Below are 13,344 nucleotides of genomic sequence, written 5' to 3'. Positions count from 1 at the left end.
GCATATGTTTCAATGTCCGTATGTGAGTCAAGGGTGGCTTGAATGGCAAACAAACTCCAGTCTGTATTGAAACTGGTGCTGTAGTATTGAGTCTGCTCCCTCTGGCCACACTTTGACCTAACTGATGGTTTCACCAGTAAAATGAGGGGTAAATACTTGGTAGGAACAATGAGAGGTGGTCAGACCGACCCAGGTGGGGGAGGGGAATGGCTTTGTAGGCCTCTGGAATGCTTTGTAGGCCTCTGCTGGGGCAGAAGACATTTTGATTTGGGAAAAAAAAAATCAGATTTTAGTGATTGAAATCACCTGCAATAAAGGCACCATCTGGCTGGGCAGTTTGCTGCTTGCTAATAGCAGCCTGCAGCTCTTCCATTGCTAGTTTAGGATTAGCATCTGGTGGTATGTAGGTTGCAGTAACAACAATACAGATGCTGCTTGTTTAATTTAAATGGCCATACTGTATAATAGCCTACATTTAAACAGCAATAAAACACAAATTCTATGATCCAACAAAAGTTTTTTATTTTAATTAGTCAGCATAATGAACTCTCTGAACTCTGAATTATTATTTTTAAGAAGGCCAACAGATTCTAAAATGAACTCCTAATAAATTGTATACAAATACGAATATGATATTGGACCAGTAAATATAATTATTTTGATTGAGTGTAAAAATAAAATAAAAAGCCACAATGGCAGCTTTCTGCGCTTTTGAAATTGCACATTCAAATTGCGATTCCAGATTATTAGTATAAAGATTAAAGTATCTTCAAGCCTCTTACAACACATCTCCCCCTACCTTTTGCTATTTTAAGAAAATAAAGATTTACAATTCAATTGTCCAGCTGTATGTCTCAAATTGGTCAATCAAACTTTTCAACACATTGTTCTGTTCATGCCTCTCACTCGTCCTAATTTATTCAAAGTGAGTATTCTTATAACATCCCAATTCTGTGATGGCTAATGAAAGTAATAGCCACAACCCAATAAAGTAACAACATGCGCAGGTCGGGGAAGCCATAGCTGTGCTGGTACTCTGAACATCAAATTAACCAGTCAGAAGCATGAAGATGCGGCGTAGAGCCCACAGCGAAAGAAATGTGCGGAGTAGGCCAGTAGAAGCTACATCCCTCAGAGCGACCCGGGGGAGCCCTCGAGTGGATGTTTAGCAGGACGGACGAGCAACGACTGACATTGTGCTGGATGTTGAGTTGGACGGACGGGCAATGAGGGATGTTGAGCAGGATGTTGAGCAGGATGGACAGGCGATGAGGATGGAGGGCATGGTCCAGACAGACAGGAAAGTGGCCTGGATATCAGCATCCAGCTCTAACTGGATGTACGTTGAAGCGAACAGGATGTCTTGTGTATGAGCATATTTTGAACGTAATAAAATGGAGAATGAAGCGATCATCCATCAATACATTTGATAAATTAAACTTAAACCTTAAACTTTCTTAATATACCGAAGAAACACATCAATTGAAAGATTACCTGTCAAGTCCCCTTTTATTTAATTCTTTCCCACTTTCGTCATGTCAAAATAATTAATAATAATAGTAATTTCTACATATTGAGTTTTAAATAAGTATGTATGTTTTTGATTTATTTAGATGTTTAAAATAAAAATACCCAACAAAACAGTAACGGTAGTGTAAGTCCTAAAAATAGAAAATAATTATTAACAAAGAAATGTAAATAGAATTGCACGTGGCCTAAACTAAATACTAAACTCCACCAAAACAATGACAACATTTTAGTTTGCACAGGCAGTCCAGCTCCTCCAGGATGGCTAATCCATATGTGCTACAGCTAGATGTTTTGCTGTGTCTCCCAGTACAGTCTCAAGAGCTTAGAAGAGATACCAGGAGATGAGCCATTACACGAGGAGAGCTGCCCAGGGCCATAGGCCTTGTTGTACGATACAATATGCATAGTCGAGGCTGTCTGCTTTCTTGCAGAAATCCTCCTTAGATGAAAAAGTTTGCTCTGTTTTAATACATTAATTGTTTTTGAATTCTGTCGTTCAATACATTTCATAGTTGCCAATGTTGAAGAACAGTCCACTACTCTAATCACTTCTGTAGACTTTATATATTTGTTGTAGTTGTTCCTGTATCACAACACTAATAATATAATTAATGTGTCCTTTACAGCCTTGTCAATTTATGAATTTAAAATAAGCTAACTGTAACTGGTAAGTTAAAACAGTGTAAGATAAGACGTTGCTGCTGCTTTGTCTGTGAACACAAGCTACTGTAGGGTAGATTTTAATTTTTTATTTTGCTGTAACGTTCTCCCATCAGTTGTGTCAATTGAAAAAAAACTATGGGCAATTATTTTGTAATAAGGAAGAAAACTAGGCTACAACAAGCCGGATAGCACCCTAAGAAATTGTCATCCGGATAGTGTGCTTTGTGCGTATTCTTGGAGTGGCTGATTAGCGGCTCTAACCCCCACCCCCATGAACCATTTATTGAATACTGAAAGAATTCAAAAACAGAAGCTGAAAACGTAAAGGTTCTTTTCATAAGTATTTAATATCAATTGATAAAGCACTGTTTTTCCAATATATTAACGTAGCCACGTTTTTTACATTTTTATATTTCATGAAACATAACATGTGACAAATCTTAGGACTTTTAAAAATAGGAAATGCAGACTTCTCGAGTGAGCAACAGCTTGCTGTGCGGGTCCTGATGGTACCCTCCACCGGCTTGCATTACAAAACATCACTCATCGCCATCCGTCCTGCTCAACATCCCTGATCCCCCGTCCATCCTGCTAAACATCCACTCGAGGGCTCCTCCTAGCGAGGACGTCCATGTGACCGTGGTGGTCGTCCGGGTCGCTACGAGGGATCTAGTTGCCTCTCCCGTCCGTCCGGCTCAACATCCTGCTCAACTTCACTCGTCGCTTGCCGGTCCTGCTAAACATCTACTTGAGGGCTCCCCCTAGCGAGGACGTTCATGCGACCGTGCTGGACGTCCTCGTCGCTCTGTGGGATGTAGCTGCCTCTCGAGAAGGGCTTGCTGTTAAGGAGAGGAAGAGGATCGATAAAGAAAATGAACCTAGAGGACAATGAGATAGAGACTAGGGATGATTAGGTGCTGAAAATAAATCATCTTCTGTTGTTTGGGAATATTTCAGGTTCCAGAGAGATCTCAAACTAATGTAGGCCTAATATATTAAAAACTGGTAAGACGGTGGTAAGAACACATGGCATCACAACAAATCCATGAAAAATGTGTGGCAAAGAAGTCTCCCCTGGGGGTTGGGCGGGTGCTAAGCCTAGAATGTATTGTGATCCAAGCAAAGCCTCTGGTCAAGGATATTGTTTTCATTTTGTTTCACTAATAATGAATTACTATGATACCCAGGGGCGACTGGTCATTAAGGGCAGGTCAGGCACAGCCACGGGATATTGTCATCACTCAAACTGCTGATAAAAGTAACCGCGGGTTTAACGTGGAGTGGTCTTTGAAGAAAAGGTGGCTAATGGTTAGCATACAAAAGAATGCACTTCTGTTTTCCATGTCTGCAATTTGGTGAAGATGGTACTTGGTTGAGGACGGGTTACAAAGATTGGAAACATCTTTCTGAGAGGTTTGCAAAACCTGAGAGCAGCGGGAGTCATCTGGACAATGCTGTGAAATTGGGCTAACTTGGAAGGGTAAATGGAGGAAAACAGGTACGTTCTCAGTCAGATCATAACGTATTAAACTGTGTGGGAAATGTGAAATCGCACTGCCGGGGCACGACGATTCGGTGGACTCCCTGAATCCTGGAATATTCAGTTGCATTTTCAAGACTATGTGAGGGCAATTCGAGACTTCAGAGGCACTATGACGCTCAGCCCATCTTCAAAGGGACATCTAGCACTGTATAAAATGAATCGTTAGACTGTATGTATGAAGTATACAGGGAGGAGATAGCCAAGCAAGTGGATGAGATAATTTGTTGCCATACAGGCAGATGAGACAACTGATGATGTCTCCTGGAAAATCACAAATGGTGGTTGTGTTGCGATACATGTTGCCTGACAAAATAGTGACAGAGAGATTTTTGGAGTTTGTGGAAGTCAAAGATAAAACTGGACTCAGCCTCTCTAATAGCATCTAGGGTGTGCTGGAACCACTGAAGCTGGGAGAAATCTGATTGCTGAGACTTATGATGGTGTGGCTGTAATGAGTGGAAATGTCTGAGGGGTACAGACACTAATAAAAGAGACATAACCACATGCCCGGTTTGTTCACTGCTATGCTCACCAGCTGACCTTGCAGAAACTTTGTTCAGCAAGGATGAGCATCCCGAAGGTGTTTTTTGCAGATTTAACTGCTTTTGCCACCTTTTTCTCTGGCGATCCAAAACATGTTGTTGCACTTGCTGAGGCAACACAGAGACTTGCTGAGGCAACACAAGGCCACCCTGTCAATGCAGTTTGAGAAAACTGTGATGAAGTGATGAAGGAGGCATGCGACACAGTCATCTCCCAGATGGAGCAGAGGTTTTCACAAAGTGACCACCTGATCACTAAAAAGCTGGTTGACAGCTTGCTCTTCTCACAATCTGTCCTGTCATTCCCTACATCTGAGCTTGAATGTGTGGTGAAACTATGGCCTCTAGGAAATGAGGAAAAGTTGAAGTCTGAGCTGACTACTACAGCCACACTGAGCTTCACACTGGTAAGACGGCCCTGTCTCTGTTAAGATCCATCCATGAGAACAACCTAGAAGAGGCTTTTACTGAGACCGTTACTCTGCTGAAAATTATCATAACACCTATGACGACCACCGAGTCAGAGAGGAACTTTTCTACCTTGAAGAGGGTAAAAACCTTCACTCGCAATACCATGGGACAACCACGACTCAACGCATTGGCCATGTTGTCCACCGAACGCCAGCTGATTCAGCAACTACATGACTTAATTCCCATAGTCATCGAAATGTTTGCCCAGAGGGAGAACCGCTGTGCCACCTTTCTCTTCAAGTGAGCCCTCAGCCTTGATGATTGAAAGGATATTTTATCATCCTGCCTTTCTTGTGCTGGTCCATGCATTGGTCATATTTATGTGCTGGATCGATTGATATAGATGTTGACGAGTGTCATGCTTATCTATTAAGGTTGTTGTCATAGAATGGATCTGTATCCGCTTCGTTGTGGCCTTCAGTGGTGTTGAGCTCATTGGTGTTCGCGTATGGCCCTGCAGGTACATTGGTTCTGAGCTTGGTTGCATTGCATTCCTAATTTAGGTTTGTAAATGTGACAGTGGTAATTTGACATGTGTGTGAGAGAGAAGGAGAGCAATTACACAAGAAGGTCTCTCTCTCTCTCTAGTATGTGTACTACAACACCTGGTAGAAGCAAGCCGCTCTATCTATCTATAAGTGTTTTGTGGAGCCATTCTGTTTGTTGATGTGTTAAAGAAATATCAGTAGCAAGAGGGAGTTTTGTAGCTTTGTTGGTATGTATTATACACTCACCTAAAGGATTATTAGGAACACCATACTAATACTGTGTTTGATCCCCTTTCGCCTTCAGAACTGCTTTGTGATTCAACAAGGTGCTGAAAGCATTCTTTAAAAATGTTGGCCCATATTGATAGGATAGCATCTTGCAGTTGATGGAGATTTGTGGGATGCACATCCAGGGCACGAAGCTCCCGTTCCACCACATCCCAAAGATGCTCTATTGGGTTGAGATCTGGTGACTGTGGGGGACATTTCAGTACAGGGAACTCATTGTCATGTTCAAGAAACAAATTTGAAATGATTCAAGCTTTGTGACATGGTGCATTATCCTGCTGGAAGTAGCCATCAGAGGATGGGTACATGGTGGTCATAAAGGGATGGACATGGTCAGAAACAATGCTCAGGTAGGCCGTGGCATTTAAACGATGCCCAATTGGCACAAAGGGGCCTAAATTGTACCAAGAAAACATCCCCCACACCATTACACCACAACCACCAGCATGCACAGTGGTAACAAGGCATGATGAATCCATGTTCTCATTCTGTTTACGCCAAATTCTGACTCTACCATCTGAATGTCTCAACAGAAATCGAGACTCATCAGACCAGGCAACATTCTTCCAGTCTTCAACCATCCAATTTTGGTGAGCTTGTGCAAATTGTAGCCTCTTTTTCCTATTTGTAGTTAAGATGAGTGGTACCCGTTGGGGTCTTCTGCTGTTGTAGCCCATCCGCCTCAAGGTTGTGCGTGTTGTGGCTTCACAAATGCTTTGCTGCATACCTCGGTTGTAACGAGGTTATTTCAGTCAAAGTTGCTCTTCTATCAGCTTGAATCAGTCAGCCCATTCTCCTCTGACCTCTAGCATCAACAAGGCATTTTCGCCCACAGGACTGCCGCATACTGGATGTTTTTCCCTTTTCATACTATTCTTTGTAAACCCTAGAAATGGTTGTGCGTGAAAATCCCAGTAACTGAGCAGATTGTGAAATACTCAGACCGGCCCGTCTGGCACCAACAACAATGCCACGCTCAAAATTGCTCAAATCACCTTTCTTTCCCATTCTGACATTCAGTTTGGAGTTCAGGAGATTGTCTTGACCAGGACCACACCCCTAAATGCATTGAAGCAACTGCCATGTGATTGGTTGATTAGATAATTGCATTAATGAGAAATTGAACAGGTGTTCCTAATAATCCTTTAGGTGAGTGTATAATTATGGTTTGTGTCCCACCAATTTTTTACATATAAAAACGCCACTGCACACTGGTTATTTAGTCACAACATTTTTCTGGGGCTAGCCCTGAAAAGTCAGTGTTAACCATGCTCCAGAGCAAGGCTAGCTAGCCCTAGGCTAAGGGTGATGCTTTCCCACTTCAAAATACACAAGTATGAACACTTGCTTAGCCACTTGCTAAGCCCAGGACTTAGGATGCTCTTAGCCCTAGGCGTGTAAACGCGTCTAGTGTGGTTGGATGTATTGCACAGTCAATCTTCAAACCAAATGAGCACAAGCAAATAAACAATAACATCAAAATGTTTTTTTTTTTTATATTAGATCATGTTCTCTACTTTAGCTTACATAAGCTGTAACCATTTCTCAGTGTGCTCCACCTTATAATATTCTTTAATATTTTAATATGAAGTATTATAGAAATGCTACCGAAGTTTAACAAATAATAGGCCTGCAATTTTAGAGCGGTATAGTTGTTTTGAATGCATTTATTAGTGCAATTCGTTAAATGCCAACTCCATTACATGAACTGTACACTATCATTTGCATGGATATCGTGGAGGTGGTAACAGCAGGCCACAATCAATGACGTGCGGTTACTTAATCACAGAATCGCAAACTCCTCTTAAATTTTGCAGTTCGAAATCGAACTTACACATTTTCTAACTAGAATCAAAATCGGTCCACCCCTATATCCACGTCACTGTACATTCTAAGCCCATATAGCATAATTTAAATGACAAAGAAATCCCCCCCTCTTCAAAGTCATAAGCCCCAACTTTTGTACATGGCAGCTACATTTATCTACTACCTTGCTGGTTAAAACAAACTATTAGCTGGTTACAGTCATAAACTGCTTACCTGTCAAGTAGATACATGTCAGTAACCAAAACAAACGTGTTGGATGGGCATTCGATTAGTAACTTCAGCACGATGGACGCAAAGCTAATAATTCTAGCATGAATGGTTGCCTAAAGCCTGATTTATGCTTCTGCGGGTCTGTGTTGTTAATTGTGATGTGCGTCTGTATGCAGACGTGCTCAGCATTTATAGTTGTGTGGCCTTCTTGTGTAGATGGCCATTACACTTCTTCGCACTAGGCAGCGATGTCGCGCAAAATGGTGTTTTATACAGTAGTAACTGTATATTTGGTAAACAATATAATAGGTAGCTAACTAGCTAGATCGGGCAAGACGGTTTCTGGAATGACGTGTTTGAGAGAACTAGTAAAATTAAATGAAGAAGGAAAGAGAAGATGCTTAGAATCTGGTTTGTTCGCTTGTAGTGCAAGAAAACTTCACAAATATCTGTATAGTTCGTAAACAATACAATAGCTATCTGGCTAGAATACAGTGTGCTTGTTCAGCAGAAGTGTAATATGGACGAAGAGCGTGTTTAAAATATTTTAACATGTCGGCTAATCGTTTCAACAAACTTCTCAGTCGCTTGAAACCCTTTATTACACATCAAGCCACCCACTTCACATAATCCTGCTTCAGGGGACAGTTGCTATCCCTCAACCTGCAAACATTCCATGTCATCGTTGGAGATGCTGCTTTTCCATTGCATATAAATCTGATGAATCCCTTTCAATGTAAGCAATTGTTTATTGATATTCTGAAAATATTTGGAGGGTTAAATCATAAGCAGATATTAGATTAATAATAGGGTTAGGGTTATATACTTAGTACTCATAAATGTTCTGCCTTCTATTTGCTTCAATTGCACATTTAGAATTGCCATATGTAGTGCATTTGCATTAATTGCACATCTATACATACCACTTGTACATACATATACTTAATACTTGTAAATAGTTTGCCCTCCATTTGCACTTCTGGTTAGACGCAAACTGCATTTCTTTGTACTGTACTTGTTTACTGATAATAGATTACACTTTGTAAATGAACAGTACAAGTACAGTACAACAGTGCAGTTAGTCAGTGGGGTTTTTGTTTTTTAAAATGTCAATGTATATTCTGCTTTACCAGGTGCCAACCTGAACAAAAGCAAGAGGGCCTACACCAATCAACATTCACGTGCCAGACGTGTGATTGAGAACTAATTTAGTATGACGGTCACAAGGTGGACAATTCTAGGCAGACTGTCGGAATTCCTACCAGACAAATGTACATGTTGTGAAGGCCTGTGCTGTACTGCACAACTATCTGGCCTATACAGATGCTGCCAACACACCTGCAACTAAGTATATACCACCTAGTTTCAAAGACTCTTTTGAACAATGGCGAGGCACAGCCAGGGAGTGGAGAAGACACGTCACAGAGGGAGGCACCTTGGCTAATGCAGGGAGAGCCTCTCGGGCTGCTGTTGGATTCTGCAATGACCTGCAATGAGGTTTTTCATGTGCCATGGCAGGATATGGTGCTGAGGGCTGGCCTACTGAACTCTATATGAACTATATATTTTTTTTTAACTCTTTATTTTGTTAAATATTTGTATGTACAATTATAAGTGTAACAAAGTATTGCAAACAGTGAAAAGAGCGGACTGCATAGAACTTATTTAAAATGCAGAGAAAGTGCACTCAAGTATTTTGTTCAAACATGAACTTTCTCCGCATTTTAAATCAAAGAATAAATAAAATTAAACAATATTGATTCAAATTACTCAAAATGTCAACATCCATGAAGTGTGCAAATTATTTTGACTCAAATCACAAACTAAAGTAATTTAATCACTCTGAAAAAAAATTACATTAGCCACATCAGGGTGTGTTCAAACACTGTCTTCAGCACTTTCCCCATCTCAAATAAAAGCTGATGGATTTTGAACTTGGCTAGACCTTTTATGTTGTGGCTGTTCACGGATCAGTTGACCGAAGGTGTGACAAAATCTTGCCACATCGTCATCGAACTCAAAGTGAGCATTGCATGTCTCTCTTCCCTCTTTTCTGCACTGATCCAGAAGGTTAAATTTTTCTTCTTAATTTTCTTTGGTGCTCTCTAGGTGGATGAAGACGAGTCGAGGCAGGATGTACCTGGAGAGACTCCTAGGTTGTTTTTGGTGGACAGGTCTTTGGTAATTAGACGTGGAAGGTTCTAATAGTTGTCTGTTCTCAGCCTTGGGATCAACTGATGTAGCAGGTAAAGTTACATTTGAGTCCAGGTCAGATTCAGATGACTGTAGGATTGATGAGCTGCTGGTGTACTCCATCTCCAATGACAACATATTTTACTATTCAACAGGGCTACTCAACCTGAAGGGGGGAGGGAGGACATAACATAAGCTTGAAGTACATGGCTACTGAGAATAAACAGGCATATGCCTGCTTTCAAGTAATCTTAAACGTGTGCCACAATATCACTGTTGTCATATAAAAGTAATATTTGTATTTTATCATTCTCTCTTCTCTCTGCATAAACTTATAAAAACACAAAGTATAACCTTTAAGAGATGGTAATAATCATCTTCACCTAATAAGGTTATTCAGGTTAAAGTAAATACATAATTTAATTCAACTTTAAAGTTGCCTGACACTTGTCCCTGCTCCCCCTTTAACTTTGGGCTAAAACTATTTACTCACCTGAAGAAAAATCACGTCGACACATTTACTTAGCATTAAATGTTGGATGAACAACTAGCTAGCATGGCAAAATAGTACTATTAATGCTAGCTAGCCAAACATGCTTTACATAAAACGAATATGTTTCTAAAGATACAATTGTGGCAGCAATATTGATAGCTACAGATGCAGGTCCAATAGATTTAGAAACTCTCTTATCCCGACTTCTATCTCAATTTTAAACAAATTGTCAGAACTGTTTTAAGATGTTTTTATTGTATTGTTTTCTAAATAGTGTGTTTTAGAGGCTTAGAGATTATGTGTGCTTCTATACTATGGTGTATGTGTGTTGTGTTTTTGTGTTTTTTTCTGCTGGCTGTACAAATAATTGCCCCTCGGGGACAATAAAGTATCCTTGACCTTGACCTACATCTAAATATAACTACATTTAACTGAGTAGTTAGCAAATTAACGCAGCCATGCAAACAACCAACTGGTAAAATGAACGCAACAGAATCACTGGAGTATACACTAAACTTGCAGTAGAAAATAAGCTTGGAGTTTAGTTTCTCAGACAAAGTGAAAAAAAAATGTATTTACTCCCAGTCCATAGGGATAAATCAAGTGTATTGAGAAAAACGTCAACTAAGTTTCGTTTTTGTTTCCTGTGTTGCTAATATGAATCTTTAATCTTTACTGGCCAGTTAGCCAACTTTGTTGTAAAAGTAATCAACATTGGATTTGCCAATGGAAAAAACTGAACTTACCTTGCCAAAATTTGAGTTTCCCTGTGTTTTGTGTGCCTGGACAGCCAAGAAAGCATTATATAAAACTGAGGTGCTTTTTTTCCCCTCCTGCATCTCCACTTTTACTCTTCAATTTCTTCATTATTCTTACATAGCTGTCCCTCATCGGCTTCCACCTTTTATGGAAAGTTTCTGCCTCTTAACCCAGACCTTCTACTATCAAAAGTTCCTCGATTTGAGCCATGCCTCCAGACTCCATTGTTGCTTCGTCTTTATTGATACACGAAGTCAAACTTGGCGGGTACTCTGTGTAAAACCCTCCCTCCGTCATCCAACCAATCAGTTTGTGCGGTTCTGCGTAGCTACTCGCTACTATATTTTTGTACTGGTGCGCGGGCCTGTGCGGCTATATGCACTCTCCGAGGATCCTATACAGACGCATTTGACATTGAAGCATGAATCAGCCTTAATCCTATGGGATATTGGGCTATTGTCATCCCACGTAATCATCCCATATTCACAGTGACAGTGGAATAAAGCGATTTAACAAGAGGCTTACAACAATAGTAATTACAGAAATATGAACATGGCGAATTAAACCATCAAGGATGAACAGTACCATTATGCAGTATGACTGGACACAGCATAACAAATATACATCGCAAATCAGTGACATTACAGGTACCAAAGAAACAAGAATGTACTCACAAAAACCTTGTTCCTTCACACTGTAAGACAGGTGTACTTTTCGTGCAGGATCGATTGAAAGCGCCACACAAATCATTTCCCTGTCTGGGACAGGGCTGCTAGGTGTGGGGGTTGGTTCCTCGCAATTTCCAGCTTTTCTCAAAAAATAAAAAAAAAGTTATTTCTCCACCAAATCCAATTAATCTCCTCCATTGTGCGTTAAGAAACTTAGTACAAATCTAAACAAAAAAATCTAACAGAAAGCACTACATATACATCCTTACCCTGAACGGTTGCTAGTTGGGGGTTTGGTCGACCCTCACAATTTTCATGTTTTCTCGAAAAAGGCGTTGGCAGTAAATCCGCCACAAAGTGCATTTCTTCTGCTCCACCGTGCAAAAAATACTAAAGGGCTCAGTACAAGTCTAAACAAAAACTCTAATGGAAAGCACTACATCAAAAATTATCAACTTCTCGAAAGAAAGTCTTTCGATGTTCTCAACTTCTCAAAAGAAAATCTTAGATGTTCATTACGTGCTAACTAGTTTTACCTCAGTTAAGTAGCTTGCTCTCTGATCACACCACTTGAAAAATCCACACGTAGGCAACTGGGCAAGCTAGAAGACTGCTACGTGCCAAATAACGGGCTCATAAGGGAGAACTCGAAATTGGATTGGTTGAAGAATATGACAATCAACAACCTCCTCCCCATTTGCTTCAACAGAAGATGGGATTAACTCGAAATTCTATAGGCCTCCGGATAAATTTTCACCCGGAGACAGCACATGTGGAAAATCTGATTGGATAAAAGCTCTGATTTATCTCAGCTGCACTGGAATCAGTACAACCGAGTGAGAGAAAAGCAATGAAACTATATCAGTAGACTGATGAGAACGAACTCTGTAAAATACATCTAGCGTTAATGAATATATATATTAAATTATAAAAATATAATTTTCTGATTCTGACATCAATAGGCCAGCAAAAAAGGCATCTGGTCAGCAGCAGTTTCGAAACATATTATTTTGTATTGTGACACTCACAAAAATAGGTTTTGTTAAAATAATTATCATTTGTTTTCTTTTATTTTAAATACTGTTGAGAGAATGCATAGAAGCACGCTATGACATGCTGTTGCACAGAACGGACACAAGGTGGCAGTACCTTTCAGTCGCATCACTCTGGGACCCTTAACGAGGCGCAAAGGAAGATAAGCTCATATTCCGGTTGAATGGAAAAAGAGCAACAGTTGTCCAGCGTCTCTTATAACTGTGTCATATTTCCAATATTTCCAGGTTTGTTGTACATCGTTTATATGACTACAAAGGGTTATAAGCTGATATGAATCCCCAGTGATGTGTGTTTAATAAGCTAAAGAGCACTTCGACCAGGAGTATCAATATATATCTGCTAGCGGACCCCTGGCCGGGACCCGTTACAGTATACCAAATAATAATTTTATCAAGTCATCAATGTTTTGTAATTATTAGCGACATAATGTTAACTAGCGTGTCATTAATTACCATTTCAGAAATTCCCAAAGTAGTTAAAAAATACAATCCCCTTCCCAATGATCGTCTACCTTACTATTTTGTTCAATTGCATGATATTATAATTGCATTGTTTTTATTGATGTTGCAAATGACAGACTAAAGCACAGGTGTCAAACCGGTTCCACAAAGGG

The 13,344-nt window shown here is 40.1% G+C and overlaps 1 long non-coding RNA gene across 1 annotated transcript; it reads right to left on the bottom strand.

The window, feature by feature from the left end:
* Window positions 1-8,511: 8,511 nt before the first annotated feature.
* LOC105027602 lies at window positions 8,512-12,260 on the bottom strand. The gene is made up of 3 exons (XR_829307.4): window positions 11,945-12,260; window positions 11,682-11,813; window positions 8,512-9,878 (listed from the first exon to the last, which is right to left on the bottom strand). It is a non-coding gene; the product is annotated as an uncharacterized LOC105027602 (long non-coding RNA).
* Between the last annotated feature and the right edge of the window lie 1,084 nt (window positions 12,261-13,344).

The sequence above is a fragment of the Esox lucius genome, chromosome 21 (genome assembly GCF_011004845.1).
Source record: "Esox lucius isolate fEsoLuc1 chromosome 21, fEsoLuc1.pri, whole genome shotgun sequence".
NCBI lineage: Eukaryota > Metazoa > Chordata > Actinopteri > Esociformes > Esocidae > Esox > Esox lucius.
The sequence above is the reverse complement of the archived record's forward strand: the minus strand, read 5'-3'. Positions and strand labels throughout refer to the sequence as shown.